At 44.1% G+C, this 16,319-nt stretch overlaps 1 protein-coding gene and 1 pseudogene across 6 annotated transcripts in view; both read left to right on the forward strand.

Annotated features, from left to right (window-relative positions):
* PRSS55 (serine protease 55) overlaps positions 1–16,319 on the forward strand; it is a 57,571-nt gene that overhangs the window by 16,319 nt on the left and 24,933 nt on the right. The gene's annotated exons all lie outside the window — the stretch shown is intronic.
* Positions 13,814–14,389, forward strand: LOC113610115 (60S ribosomal protein L21 pseudogene; annotated as a pseudogene). The gene has a single exon (XR_003428958.1). The product of XR_003428958.1 is annotated as a 60S ribosomal protein L21 pseudogene (transcript).

A 16,319-nucleotide genomic window follows, 5' to 3' on the forward strand; every position in this document is an offset into this window, starting at 1 on the left:
CTAGTCTCCTTTTCCATGAAGACTTTGTAATGACTTAACTGAAATACTTTCCCGGGGGGTGCTGATTCTCCCCATAACCCACCCCTACCACCTCTCAGGGCATTCAGAACCATAAATAGAGCCATCACAATAGACTTCATAGGGGATCAGTTCATCCGACCCGGCAGAAGACATTATACACATTAGAAGAACGGCGACATTCTGCTCATGCATGTTTGTAGACACCGGAGGATCGTGTGGGAGAAGAGATTCTAAGGGAGTTAAACAAAGGATAAAGCAAAATGTGATTCGGCCACATTTATCAATTTGGGTGCACTTAAGAGAAAATCTGCGTTCCGATGGATTATCCGGAGCAGCTAGAAACGGCTCTGTTTGTTTAGTTGACAGACTAAAACCCTGGACAGAAATAAATGGCCTACATTAAACAGAATTCTTCTGTAGAACATAAAAGAAGGAACACAAAATCTTGGATAGGAATGTCAGAATGGATGTATTAAGTGTGACCTGTTCACCCACCCCCTAACTCCATCCCTTACATGAGTCCTGAGGACACCATGTTAAATGAGGCGTTGACAAGTACATTTCCATAAGGAGTCTCAGCATCCTTGAAAGACCCTGTTGTGGCCACATCGTCTGCAGGCTGAGGATGATGTAACACATAACCCATCTCGTGGGAGGTTGATAACACTTGACTTCTTCCCTTGTGGAGTAAGCAGTCATTTTTCACCATAGAAACAGGCCTTTATTCTGTATATGGATGTGTCTTCCCTGCTCACAAAGCTTCTGCCACCCCACTAAATGCCTAGTTACTCATCATATGGTTTTCCACTGGGCGCAACTTCTGATCAGCTGGTTATAATGCAACAGAAGTGAGGCAACATGCTCGTGCCCATGGGATTCACTGCTCTTACCATGTATAATTATTTCATTATATATTACAATGGAATAATAGAACTAAAGTGCACAATAAATGTAATGCGGTTGAATCATCCCAAAACCATACCCGCTCCGGTCCGTGGAAAACTTGTCTTCCACAAAGCCAGTCCCTGGTGCCAAAAAGGTTGGGGACCACTGTCCTACATGACCAGTAAAACCCAAGAGTCAGGATTTATACCTCTGGTTGGCTTTTTAGTCTGCATAACGACTCTGGACTCTTACTTCTGTTTTGATTTTTGTTCCCTAAACATTTCCTTTCCTGTAGGCTCAGCTATGCATTTTAAAGGATATTTGTTGAATTTTAGCCTTCATAGATGTTTACTAAAACACAGAAAATAAATTGATCTGAGAGTCAGAAATATGAATTTTAGTCCTGGATCTGTTAACAACCTTTAGCAAAAGCTTGCCTTCTGTAGAGCTCAGTATCCTTAAAGTAAAGTGAAGGGTAGGATTGATTTCCGTCAGTATTTTTCAAATGATGACTCATTTCACATCCTATTATTGAGTCACAATATCAATTTAGTGGGTTGTAATTAGCATGTAGGAAGGAAGGACATGTATTGTTTCATGAAACTTTGGCTCCGTGTGTATGTGTGTGCATGTGTGCCAGGCCATGAGGTAGGATCAATTTCTTGCTGTGGCTTACACAGGCCACCATTGTGAGTATTGATCTTCCTCATTGCTTCGAACCTCCCCTGCAGTGAATGCTTCCTAATGGGCATTGATGCAAAGCACAGAGGTCTCTTCTCAGGTCCGTCCACATGCCTCTCCCCTAGACCTTCTTATTTGCAATCTTCCAGTCTTTCTCCCTCCAAGCCCTTGACCAACCAGCCAACCTATTCATCGCTGCCCAAGAGGCCTTACCTCACACCACCTACTTCTTCATAGAAATGAGATGGTCAAGTGCACCATTCAAAGCTCTGCCCGCAGAAGTATTTCCCTGCACCACATCATGCAGTGCTAACCTTGAGCAGAACTGAGGATTTTTCCTCTATCATCAGCTGGCACAGGGCCTCTTGTTAAGTCAATTTATAAGCTAAGAGAGAAGCTTTGTGGCAACAGATGTAGGTGACGTGCGGGGCAGTGTGTTCATACAACTCACTTAGACTTGCTTGAGCCCATTCCTAAATTTCCATCAGAAGCTAGAGTGTTGGTGGCCTGTCAAACCATGTGACTTGGTGGGTGATGAAGGGCAGCTCCAGGTCACATAGTTACTTGGTGTCCCATGACTAGGTACTCACTCTTTACTAGGACTCTGTGGCACGGCAGGAATTGTTTTACAAATAGGACTTCTCTGCTGCCGAAGGCAGATTGCTTCAGATTCATAACAGTCTATAACTCTCTCATTCTGGCTTGCCAGTCACTCCACACAATGTCAATATCTAACATGGGGACATAATCTTTTTTTTAATTAAAGTATAGTTGACTTACAGTGTTGTATTAATCTCTGCTGTACAGCAAAGTGATTTAGTTATACAGATATATGCATTCTTTTTCATATTCTTTTCCATTATGGTTTATCACAGGATGTTGACTAGAGTTCCCTCTGCTATGCACTAGGACCCTGTTGTTTATCCATTCTATATTTAATAGTTGCCTCACAGTTTTCTGAAAACAAATTCATATCCTTTGTATTTCAGTCTGGCCACATAAACTGTTCTGGTTCCTCTCAGTGAAAGGACCTGCTTGCTTTCTTGTCCTTGGATTTGTATCCTTTCTCACTTGATGAGTCATGGCCTTGGCCACTCCACAGTGACCCTCATTCAGTTATCCACAGGTACGAAAGGGCAGATGTTGAGGCCAAGCCACCTTATTACCCTAACCTTGTTTGGATCTATTAAAGGGAGGGAAAGAAACGTGTGGTCTCTAAGTCCCAAGTCATAATCTCCCTACTTTCAACTCCACACAGGACAAGAAACCCCTGATCCTAAGTCTACCATAGACTTTCTTTCCTGAATAGCCCAGGAGATTAAAGCATTTGTAACGGGAAATGGAGCTCCCTGTGTTTGGGTCCCCGTTAAGCACTGAGCTGATGGTATTAAAGCCCGTTGTTAGCTAGGTAATGTTGCGTACCATGAGAGAAAGTAGAAGAAGTTATTCAGAATGTCAGAGTGATGAAAGCTTAGGACTCATCTGACCAAATCTCCTTCTTCATAGATAGAGAAACCAAGGCCCAGAAACAGGAAGTGATTTCTCGAGGTTGGTTTTCCAACGCTGTCCTAAAGCCTTCTTGACCTCCTTGTCAAAGGCCATTGTTTCTTTTTAGTTCTCATGGAGAACTGAGTCCATGACTATCTTCCAGGGTCTAGCATAGGGGCTAACCTATAGTCGATGCTCCATAAAGGCTTGTGTAAGGATGGGCAGGGAGAAGGGAGAAGGAGGAGGAGAAGAAAGTGTGGGTCCAAAGCTTAGTGACCTGATTTATCACCAGTAAACATGGTGGTAAGCAGCATTTGAGACCCCAAGCCTAACCATAAGGGGTACTGCAGAACACGAGGCAGGGAACTTCTCTGGGCTCCTGAGATGATGTAGGCTTTCCCCTCCTTTTCTGTCTCTTCCTGGATCCACGGAAGAAATTGAGCCACAGACACAAACATACCAGGCCTCCCCCTGAAGTCAGATCTCATGCCCCAACTGAAGATACCCACTAGGAAGATCCTCTGGTTTCCATAGATAGTACAGACCATAGGTGCCCCACTGTCTCCCTGAGAATGAGAAAAGGGAGAAGGAACAGTCTGGAGCAATCAACAGTACTTCTAACAAGAGGGCAGAGTAAGAGGGTCCTGGTGGCATGGGCTAGGGCCTTCCCTCCTCTGGGAACCCAGAACATGGTGGGGCGTGTGGAGGATGGGGCTGAAGCAGGGGCTGAGTACCCGGCAATTGCCTTTGGTGCCCAGTTCTTTCCAGGCACAAAGCGTGTTCCTGGAGAGCTGGTCTACCCTCTGGCTGCACTCTCTCCAGTTAATCTGCACCACGCTCAGCTTCTCCAGGTACATGTTTAAGTTATCATTTTGATCAGGCAAAGTGAGGGAGCTAGAGTGAGAATGAGCACTGCAGCAACCACTGAGAGTGACGGGCCCACAAGTGATGAGGGAGGAGGCCCTGGAAGGATGCAAACGCTCAGCAAGTCACAGACTCACAGAGCAGGAAGGCCTTAGAGGTGATGTAATGCAACGTCCACTCAGTCTCCTCTCTAGCATCTCCAATAAGGGGTTCCTTCATTTCTGCTTATATTTCTACTTCCTTTTGGGAAGCTCGCTCCCTCTGGGAGCAGCCTACCAAACCCTCACCCCAGCCCCTGCCAGGTGAACCTGGAATGACCTTTCTCCTTGACCCTACCACCTCTTCACAGCCATGCTTTGTTCCTGTGCAGAGGTTCAGAACAGCCCCACTTCTGAATCAGTCTCTGCCAGGCCAGTGGAGAAACCAGGAAGACGGCACACCTATAAGTGCCATCTTGTAGGAAGGAAACAACCTTGACCCTAGAGGAGCTTCTGGCCTTCTCCTCATCCCACTCCCGCATCCTTGTCTGGCCAGCCTGGTGCCTTGGGAAAGGATCAGAGTAGTTGATGACTACGCTTGGTTGGGGAATCACTGTCTCAGAGTTATCTCAGGATGGTGATCTACATGAGCTTCATCCGATGGTAAACAGCTGGGGAGATGCGATTATAAAACAGCCCAGGAAGGAAGAATCCAAACTTTCTTTCTACAGTGCTTCTGGGTACTAAAAAAAATGACCATCATTCTCATGTTTTGAGATTCTTCTGTGTTCCAGGTTTCTACTAAGGACTTGACATGTGTAATCTCATTTAGTTTAATCCACATAACGTATTTGACGGAGGCATTACTGTCATGCTACAGATGAGAAAAGGTGCAGGAGAAGAAGGTGAAGGAGCTAGGTCAGAATCCCAAAGCTAGAGTAGTGAGGCCAAAATTCAGACCTGAGTCTTCCAAAGCATCATGCTATCTAGCCCAGGGAAACCTAAACGTGGGCTTTCTGTGGGTTCAAAAGGGAAGGCACATACCATACGCAGGCGGCAGTAGCCAGGGGTCTAACCTCAGGCAGAACTCTGAGCTAGTGAACAGCCAGCCCAGGGAGACTTCCCCATCAAAAGGTAGTGGGAATAGACTGTGAGCTCCTTGACCACAGGGGTCTTGACTGTCTTGTCAACCACCATATCGCCATCACTTAGAACAGCACACGGTAGCCTGGATGTGTACGATGAATGAATACAACACGTTGTCTACACAGATGGCAGGCAGGGGAATAGAAGCTTTGTACTGATTTTCCAATACTGGGTGCACAGTCGCAACTAGCAGCCAACCTTTGGATATGGTTAACCTCAGAGGAGAGAGCAGGTGTAGAGCAGATACTTTTCAGTACAAAGCCAATGGGAACACACTTGGTGTAGAGCCCATGGCTTCACAAACCTTGTGCACTAACCCACTAAGCTACCCAGCCCAGACAATGTGTTGAGGAGACCTGATGGAAATTAAGACAACGCGTCAGGAACTTACAGAGTTCTTGAGAAGCAATGTGCAGCCCTCAGAACCCACCACCGATGTATGACTGAGCCTCCACAGAGGTGTCTCACTTGCCGTGGGAACTCCCCTTCCTGGACTTCAGTTTGTGGACTTGTTCCAAGGTTGAGTTTGAAAACTTGGGTCTGTAGCCACATGGAGCTTCATCTGAAAGGGAGAAGAAAGAGCCATTTGCACATGAGCAGCGCTGAGAAATCCTTTTTATCCCGTATTCCCAGCATCTTCCCAGCTAAGACCGGTGATGGAGCTGAGTGAAGTGAGCTGGTGCAGGGGGGATAGACCTCAGACAACACCAGCCAGGCACACCTCCTTTACTGTCTGTCCCTCACATTCAGGAAGAGCTGTGAGATCTGGGGAGGTCAGGGTGGAGATCCATCAGAAGCTATGAAAGTGTTGGTGGCAACCGAGAAATGCCAAAGATGCGCAGGTTCCGTTCAGGAAACAGGAGCCGTGCAGGACTGGAGCAGGGAAAGCTTAATATCAAGAATTATAAACTACAGCAGAGGAGTAACTACAAAGGGTCAAGAGGACTCCAAGAATATCTCAGGGTCAGGGAAGAAAGGAAGGACCAAACCCGGCAGGGGAGTCCCTCCGCAAGGTTGGGATTCACAACTCACTTTGCAGCCCAAGAGAAGGCAGACATTTGCTAGTCCCTATTACTACCCATGCAGGAAACGCCCCTGCAGAGTACAGCTGGGCTGGAGCATCCTTCCTGGGTGCAGGTGGACTGATGGCTGGGGGCCAGGTGCGTGGAGGGAGCTGAGGTATGCTATTTACTAACTGTTTTTGTAAAAAGCTATCTAGATGTTAGGAATAGTAATTCTTTATCTGAAAAAATATTGTAATTACTTTACCCAATTTGTCAATTTCTTTTGTCTTGACATTCAGGAAATTAAAATGTGTTGTTGGGTCAAAACTTTTCGTTTATAAATTTTCCCTTAGGTGCTTAGAAAGTCATTCCCTTTGCTAAAAAAATTATTAGAGGAGCTTCTCTTTAAGGAATCTGCCCAAGTCCATCTGTCATGGTTGCCTTTGACGTAGCATAAGAACATCAGTAATCTCTGGAGTCCCTCCTTAGCCAAATCAGCTGTATCATTTGCTCTAATCCTTCTCATCCAACACTTCATAGGAAGAGTTTACCCAGTGGCCTTCTTCGGTTGATTCAGGCTGGATATTTCTTATCTCATCCCTTGCCCCTGGTTTTTGTATTGTCTCTGAATTTTGGAATCCAGACTTGAAATATTACTCAGCCATAAAAAAAGAACAAAATAATGCCACTTGCAGCAACATGGATGGACCTAGAAATTGTCATACTGAGTGAAGTAAGTCAGACGCAGAGAGACAAATATCATATGATATTGCTTATATGTGGACTCTAAAAAAAGAGGGTATAAATGAACTTATTTACAAAACAGAAGTAGCGTCACGGATGTAGAAAACAAACTTATGGTTACCAGGGGATAAGAGGGGGAGGGATAAACTGGGAGATTGGGATTGACATATACACACTAGTGTATATAAAAGAGATAACTAATAAGAACCTGCTGTGTAGCACAGGGAACTCTACTCAGTACTCTGTAATGGCCTCTATGGGAAAAGAATCTAAAAAAATAAGAGTGGATAGATGTATATGTATAACTGATTCACTTTGCTGTACAGGAGAAACTAACACAACATTGTAAATCAACTAGACTCCAATAAAAAATTTTTTAAACTGCAAGAATAAATAAATTAAATTCAATACATAAATCAGTTTGACGGGTCCCTTTCTCTCACCTTTGCCCTTGACCTCCTTCTCTCCTCCCCACCGTCTCCTCCACCCCCTCAGACTCTCTCACATTCTCAGGTGAGCACACACGTATGGATACCCACCCGTCACATGCTCCAAAGGTCGTTTTGGGTGGATACACGGCAATATTTCAGCACAGCTCTTCCAGATACCCCAGGCTTGGTTCAGGTTGGCTTCTTACATTGACACTCAGTGGTAGGCATCCTTCTATATACTCTGGCTGCCTCACATACAGTATCTGAGACAAATGTTTGTTCTTATCTTCGGAGCTTTAAAGTAAAGCAGAATTCAGTGCTTGAATCCTTCATCCAGACTTTATTTCAATCCTCTGAGTTTGTTGCCACCACGTTTAAGAACATGTCAGGTAACTGGTTGCAATGGCTGAATTAATGTATTTTGCCTAAATCACTAATGAGAGCTCTACAACTAGGAGCATGTGAACAAATGATCAACATTCGCTTCCTGTCTAATGCTGACAAAATGTTTAAAATGAAATGAAAAGAGTTGTCTGAGTACCCTGAGCTTATGACAATAAATTAGGAGCTATTTATTTTAGGAGATGTCACTTTCCAGAAACTGGCACTGTCATTTTTTTTTTTTTTTTTTTTTTTTTTTTTGCTGCTCCTCCGCTGTCAGAATATTGTACTTCAAGTCCGTTGTTCTGAACATTTCTCTTTTCCCTCAGTTCATCCCCGGGTGAATGTGGGGATACAGGGAACATAAATTAGCTCTGGCCCATCTTGCCCACAGATCTTCTCTGCCCCGCCTGGGGCTGTCACTTCTTCCACACAGTCCCTGCCACCCCAACATTCCCCCGTACCCAGACTCTTGACCCCGGGCAGATTCGGTCCTGGCCGCCATCTCCTCCTGTTTTGGCTTCAGTTCATCTCTTTTTAGGACCTTGGCGATGGTCTTCTTACTATCATCCTGGGCTCTGGTACCTCACCGTCTTCTTGTTCCAACTTGTACCTTGCACGCGGCTGTCTCAGTTCTCTTTCCAGCACCTCAACATGACCTTGCTCATTTTCTTCTCCACACCCTGGGATGGCCCCTTCCAATGACCCTAAACAGAGCAAAGTCCCAATCCTCGGCATGACACATAGACACGTAGTGATCTGGCGTGATCCACATACGTTTCCGGCCTCACTTCTCACTACTCCCCAATGCCTTGGCCGTGCTGTGAGTCAGCCTTAATTATTTTCACATCTGGGGTCACAATGACCTTCTTCTTTGCCTTCCCGCCTTTGCAGTTCTTTTCTCTTTGCCTTAGATACATCCTTTATCCACCTGGGAAACTACGTAGCCTTCAGCAGTTATTTTCTGCTCTGTGGTTCCAAAGCACCTTGACAATGCTTCCATAGGGCACTCACCACATTGTGTTAATTACCTGTTGACACGTCTCCCCGACTGCACTATAAATATGCGGTGGATATAAGCCATATCTTGCCATCTTTGCATTGCTAATATTTAGCACAGTCTTTGAACGTGTTCAGAATTCAATAGATGTTTGTTGAATAAATGAGTGAACAAAAACGCTCTACATTTCCTAAATGTTTTGAGCACTTTATAATTTCAGCTTATACAACCTTTTGGAGGAATTCTGTACAAGGGTTCACTACCCATGATTTTGTTTAGTATTTTCTGTTATCTATCTCAGTCTTAGCTTTTTAGATCTTCAAGTTGTGCTCTGGACATCTGGTTTAGGGGATCGAATCAGAAAGTCTTAGTTTGGTAGCCATGAACCTCGGAAACATCCTGTACTCTCTCTCTTGAACTGGTTAAACCTGGAGTAGTGGTGAAGATCTATCAATTATTCATTCATTCCTTCACTTAAGAAATACTTATTGAAAAGCAACTAGATATATGTATGACCTTAGTAGCAAATTTGGGCTTCAGACCCAGGTCTACTCATTCCTAGTTCAATGCTAGTCCTTCCACATAGGCTATCCATCAAATCTAGCCCAGCCTCTTCTTCAAGGAGCCGACAGACCTGGTCATTACAACAGTAACAGCTAACACTTTCTGCGGTCTAGACACTATTCTACGTTCTTTATATTATACATATTAACTCCTTTCATTCTCACTCGTGAGTTGGGTTCTATATATTATTATCTTCATTTCGCAGAATAAGTAACAGGCACAGAGAGGTAAAGTTAACTTTCTCACAGCCACACAGCTAGTAAGCGCTAGAACCAGGAATTGAAGCCAGGCATTCTAGAATCACTGAAAATTGGCCTTCAGTACACAGTTCTGGCCACTGTAGCACTTGGGATTCTTGTTTCAGGGTTGCTTCTCAGGACACAGCCCTTTGTACTGAAAGACGCAGCCTCTCTATTCTAACATACACTTTATATGTGTTCCTTACACTAGACTCCACGAGAACTCGTTGTTACTTTTCTGCCTTAGGAGCGTAAAATCCTAGGAGACTTGCTATCAAGGATTTCCACTGGCTGTGCACTGTTCATGCTGCCTCAGCCTGAAACCCACCCCCAATTGCTTTCAGGCCCTGGAATGCATCTCTATTCCACTTCCCTTATGCAAATGCTCATTTATCATAGCTCCACCCCCATCCTGCTGGATTACTCGGCCTCTTTGTTAATACATTTAGCTATTTTCAATAAAACTCAGTAGTTTCAAATAAAGTTGGGTTTGTGGTTTGAGTTTTAAGATGTAATATTCCTGTTGCTTTGTTGGAACTGTAAAATAATTTGGAGGAAAGATGGCTTATAAATACATTCATACATACTCACTCACACAATACACTCGCGCAGCAAACTGAGGATATTCACACTATGGCCTTATAATTTCATCAGAATGAAAGAAGACGCTGAGAAAAAATATACACAGCCTATTCTAGAGTTCCTCCCAGTGCAGAAGACTGTAAACAAAGTGAAAAAAAATCCATAGACTCCCACTGCTATCCACAGATCAGAGGGCAAGAGCCTGTGGCCCAGGCAGGAGAAGGGAAGGACAGAGAGTTTCTTCTTTTGAGCTACTTGACCTCTCCTGGAACAGTCTGGAGATGACGACCAACCATGTGATACTTCCTTCACCCACCTTTGACATGGCTTTTTTTTCCTTTGGCCTCGCCGTGTGGCATGTGGGTTCTTAGTTCCCCGACCAGGGATCGAACCCAAGCCTCCTGCAGTGGAAGCGTGGAGTCTTAACCACTGGACCACCAGGGAAGTCCCTGGCATGTCTTCTTAATGGTCAGTGGCAACTAAACTTCACAGCAGATACCAGAGCTATCTTTGCAGAGAAAAAATACATTCCAACTCAGGAAGTAAGAAAGGCGTTGAGTTCCAAGATTACCACAAAGAGGAAAGAACTTCCTGAAATCCAGGGATACCCCTACACATGCAAAGATTTTATTTGAGCTGTTGGAACTTCACCCCCTGCCCTGGCCCCCTTCATAGGGAAAGCATCCAATAAAATAACTCCAGATCTAGACTGGTCATGCTCCCAAGTCCCTCACCACTCTCCTCAGGCAGACTGAACAGATATTATAAATTATCAATATCCAGCCCTCTGGGTAAAGAGAAAAGATTATGAAAAGGCTTATATAAAAAGGGAAAGGCAGCAATGAGTTTCTATCTATACAGTACAAGGTGGAAGGCAGGTCTGCTGCAACTGGCCGCAAGTTAAAAGCAAACCAGCAAAAATATTTAAACACCATGTAAAAGGGCTTCCCTGGTGGCGCAGTGGTTAAGAATCCGCCTGCCAATGCAGAGGACTCGGGTTCGAGCCCTGGTCTGGGAGGATCCCACATGCCGCCAAGCAGATGGGCCCGTGCGCCACAACTACTGAGCCTGTGCTCTAGAGCCCGCGAGCCACAACTACTGAAGCCCGCGCGCCTGGAGCCCATGCTCCACAACAAGAGAAGCCACTGCAGCGAGAGGCCCACGCACCGCAGGGAAGAGTGGCCCCCGCGCGCTGCAACTGGAGAAATCCTGTGCACAGCAACAAAGACCCAACGCAGCCATAAATAAATAAATAAATATTTTAAAACCATGCAAAAATATTACAAAAAGAGAGAAACAGAATGTGCAAAATACACATGAATAATATATTTGTTTAGCTATTACCAGGAGGGAAGAAACAGGTTAGAGGTGTATCGTGCAAGGACATTAACGAAAACGCGGAACACTATGAAATAAGAGAAAAGGACGAAGTAAAAAGGAACTAGCAGAGACAAAGAAAAAATAAAGACACATAATAGCATTGAAAAATTAAAACCAGTTAGATGGACTAGGAAATTTGGACCAACTTTCTTGCTGAGGATAAATAAAAGTGTTAAAATATCACTTGCTTGAAAGCACTAGACAGCAAAGTTAGTGAAGAGTTATGGGCCCATATTTAGGAAGAGAAACAAATTTGAGGGCACAATTTGTGGAGAGTCATCTGACAAGCTGGGCGGTGCTTCTGACAGCCTTGCAGAGTGAGGAGGGGGACCCCAGGACCCATCAATGGCGAGGGACCTCATGAATTCGTGGCTTTAGTTAGGAGTTGAATGGTCTGCACCCTAGAAATAAGGGTGCATCAGAAGTAAACAGGCTGCAAGTAAGTGTATATGTGGAACAATAACCACAGATTTCATCCCTCAAGAGCTGCTGTAACATACTAAGCAATGATATATGGTGCAGAAGCTTCACATACATGACACATGACAATTTGAGTATCATGGGTGTGAGGGACAGAGGTGAAGAGGAAAACGTTTTTGGAGTGTATTTTTAACTGTTAACATAATTACATGGATAATAAGTAACAGAGGTAATCTTTGTCAACTTCCCCAAAACACACACACACACACACACAGACACGCACACGCACATGCACACAAAACCGGAGAGAGAAAGGGAAAAGAAATGCGGAGGAGATGCCACAAATAGTGTGATGTTGGATTCAAACTTCAATATATCAGTAATGAATTAAATTGAATCGAATTAAATTAAACATATTTTAAAAACAAAACTCTATTCTTTGCCTTTTGTTATTGTTTTTGGCTTGAAATCTATTTTTTCTGATATGAGTACCCTCACTTTCCTTTTGTTTCCACTTGCATGAAATATCCTTTTCTGTCTCTTCACTTTCAGCCTTTGCGCTGAAATGAGTCTCCTATAGGCAGCACTTAGTTGGATCTCGGTTTTTTTTCATTCATCCCACTACTCTGTGATTTTTGATTGGTGAATTCAATCCATTTATATTTGGAGTGTTTATGGATATGTAAGGACTGACTCCTGTCATTGTTTGCCTTCTGGTTATTTTGTATCTTCATTCTTTTTCCCTCGTTTCTATCTACCTTTGTAAAGTGGTAGTTTTCCATGGTGATTTGCTCAGTCTCCCCTTTTTTTATGCTTTGGGATTCTACTTTCGGGACTTCTGCTTTGTGATTACCATGGGGCTTACATAAAACATCTCCCAGATAAAACAGTCCTTCTTATGCTGAGAGCTCCTAATCTTCATTTGCCTATAAAGTTTCCACTCTTTTACTCCTTGACTTTTATATTTTTGATGTCACAATTTACCTTTTTTTGTCCTGTGAATCTGTTGAGAAATGTTAGTACCTATAGTTCTGTTTAATGCTCTTTTCCTTTAGCCTTTATACTATAAGTGGTTAACAGCCATTCTAATATAGAGTTAGAGTTTTCTAATTCAGACCGTTTTTCACCTTTGCTAGAGTATTGTGTACTTCCGTTTACTTTTATGTCACTAGGTAGCATCTTTTTATTTCAGCACGAAGAACTTTTAGCATTTCTTGCAAGCTGGGTCTAATGGGGGTGAACTCCCTTAGCTTTTGTTTTTCTGGGAAAACCTTTATTTCGCCTTCATATCTAAAGGATAACTGTGGCAGATAAAGTATTCTTCGCCGGTGTATTTTATCTTACGACACTTTGACTATGTCACCTCACTCTCTCCTGGCCTGTAGAGTTTCTTCTGAGAAATCCACTGATAACCTAATGGGGGTTCTTTACAGTTACTTTCTTTAAAAAAAAAAAAAAGGTTAATCTTGAACTCTACCTTATATTGTATACAAAATTTGAAACCAAACGAATTGTAAATCTAAATGTAAAAGATGAAAAGAAAACTTTTTGGAAATAACATACGATAATGTCAACTTGGGACGGGGAAATGTAAAATTAAGAAGCAAAATCATAAACATTTAGGAATAATAACAGCTAACGAATGTTTGGTATTTACAGTGTCTGGCACTGTCCTCTGAGCTTTGTACGTATTTAACCCTCGCAATAACCCTAATATGGCCATTTTACAGACGGGGAAACTGAAATGCAGAGATATTTAGAAACTCCTTCTAAGGTCCCATAGCAAGTACTTGGAGGAAAAGTAATTAGAAAGCAGACAGTCTAATTTCAGAGCTTACACTCTGCTACAGGTCTGACTGTGTTTATAATTTTGGAATGAAGAGGTCCTTCTAAGACATCAAATAAAAGCCAAGAACCATACGTAAAAATAGTGCTGAACTTCTAACATAAATTTAAGATTTGTTTAGTCCAAAATAGAATTGGAAGAGTATTAAAGAATTAGGAGAGTTCTTTTCGGCCGGAACCGCCATCTTCCAGTAATTCGCCAAAATGACCAACACAAAGGGAAAGAGGAGGGGCACCCGCTACATGTTCTCTAGGCCTTTTAGAAAACATGGAGTTGTTCCTTTGGCCGCATACATGCGAATCTACAAGAAAGGTGATATTGTAGATATCAAGGGAATGGGCACTGTTCAAAAAGGAATGCCCCACAAATGTTACCATGGCAAAACTGGGAGAGTCTACAATGTTACCCAGCATGCTGTTGGCATCATTGTAAACAAACAAGTTAAGGGCAAGATTCTTGCCAAGAGAATTAATGTGCGTATCGAGCATATTAAGCACTCTAAGAGCCGGGATAGCTTCCTGAAACGGGTGAAGGAAAATGATCAGAAAAAGAAGGAAGCCAAAGAGAAAGGTACTTGGGTTCAACTGAAGCGCCAGCCTGCTCCACCCAGAGAAGCACACTTCGTGAGAACCAATGGAAAGGAGCCTGAACTGTTGGAGCCCATTCCCTATGAATTCATGGCATGATGGGTGTAAAGAAAATAAAAGACCTGGACTGTGAAAAAAAAAAAAAAAAGAATTAGGAGAAAAGATTTTGTAGCACACGTAAGAGACAAAGGGCTAATATCATTAAAATCAAAAAGGTTCTGCCAGTCGACTTACGATACCCACTCAAATAGAAATGATGGGAAAACTATACGAACAGGTCATTCTCAAAAGGATAACTAGAAAATGTTACTTGTTTATAAGGCTGGGAGTTAGGGTAAAGGGTAGCCTTGTGGGCAGATACATTTCAGAAATACCGGATTAAAACCACTTTCTCACTGTGAGATTTCTCGGAACCTTTAACATGTGGATATCCACCGTGACTCCAAGGAAAAGTACTGAAAGGAGCATTTCCAAATTCTGTCTAATCTTAGAGCTTTTTTGCTATGCAGTTTCTAACAGAACGTGCTTTGGAAACTGCTGTGTTAACTCGTTTGCTCCCCACAATAGCCCTTTAAACTTTTCCCAGTTTATGAGATTACATAATCTAATAAGGTGCTCTAAATTAATAAGGCCCTTATTCTACCACAACTCTGCTGCTTCTCGCAGAGTACTGAGCCCAGAAAGATCCTTAATGTGTTTACAAGGAGGGCAGTGGAGACTGGAGAAGCAAAAGCACTTGCTAATTGTTGCTCCAGGTCCCCTGTTCTTGCAGAACTCTGGGTCCAGACACTGGGGGATCATTTTAACTGGCATGTTCACTGAGCCCAATACATCTTCTTCGATTAATCAACTGTACTCTCCTCATTTCCTGAGCCACTTGCTCTGACTTAGCACCCCCTTGGGCCTCTAAATCAACTCTATAGGAGCCAGGTAAGAGGTTGCAGGCTTCTCCCCATCCTCCACTCTGGCTTAGACTGGCACAGACCTGGAGCTTCCGGGGCACGTCCCCTGAGTGCCGTGAGCAGTGGAATTAGAAGCTGCAGCATTTTCTTTTCATTCCAGTCCAGAATTTCCCAGCCTGGGCCTCTGGCCAAAGCTGACAAAATGCCAGCTGCAGCTGCTTCCGTGGGGGCATCACAAATGCATGGCAGAGCTGGTCCTGGGTGATAGCACAGTAAGCCCCGGGTTAGAGAGGAAGCAGGGGACACAGGGCAGCCTGGCTCAGCGGCGTCCGCACAGCCCAATCCTCCCGTCTGCATTGTCTCTGCAGCGGAGACTAAAGGTACACCATATCAGGCACCCTTGTCTGTACCCACCCCTCCCAGCATAACTCTGAACCTCTTGGAGAGCCATGTGTTCTAGTGCCTGCTTGGGCGTTAAAGAGCTTTGGGTCTTTTGGTGAGTTTTCCTATTCTCTGGAACCAGATCTCAAAGCCTGCGATGACTTGTTAGGTCAACCTCCAGCCCCTCTCTCCTCCCCCAGACGTCAGGGGGTGGGGCTGAAAGTTCCAACCCTCTCATCACGGGTTGGTTCCCCTGGCAACCAGCCCCCATCCTTGGGGCTTTTCAAAAGTCACCTCCTTAACACAAACCCAGGTGGGGTCGAAAGGGGCTTGTTATGAACAACAAAAGACACGCCTTTCACCTTTATCACTTCCGTGGTGAGCGCTGGGCGGCGGGGATGCGTGGGCACGCCGTTGTACCAGGCGTCTGCCTCCCTGAGTGACTTGCCCTGGTTTGTAAAATAGAGTCAGATTTCCACGGTCGCTGTTCCGCAAACGGCTGTAAATGGAGAAACGATGAAGTTCCGGGTGGGCCGTGAAGGCAACGAGCTTCCGTCTTGCCTCACTCTGGCTTTTAAACTCCCCTGAGTGGTGATGATTTGTCCTGCCCAGATGGAAAAGCCCCAGGGACACCCTCGGATTATCCTTAGATAATAGACCTACAGTCACTTGAGTCCCAAACCAGGTTTCAATTTAGGAATTAGAACATCCAAGCCCTCATCACCCTCCAGGGGGCGCGGAGTCTGACTCTAAATCAAACCTCCTCCAGGCCTGGGTCTTCTCTCACCTCTGGCT

This window comes from Aethalodelphis obliquidens, unplaced genomic scaffold, assembly GCF_003676395.1.
Source record: "Aethalodelphis obliquidens isolate GAN/ISIS:26980383/991018 unplaced genomic scaffold, ASM367639v1 scaffold61, whole genome shotgun sequence".
Classification (NCBI taxonomy): Eukaryota; Metazoa; Chordata; class Mammalia; order Artiodactyla; family Delphinidae; genus Aethalodelphis; species Aethalodelphis obliquidens.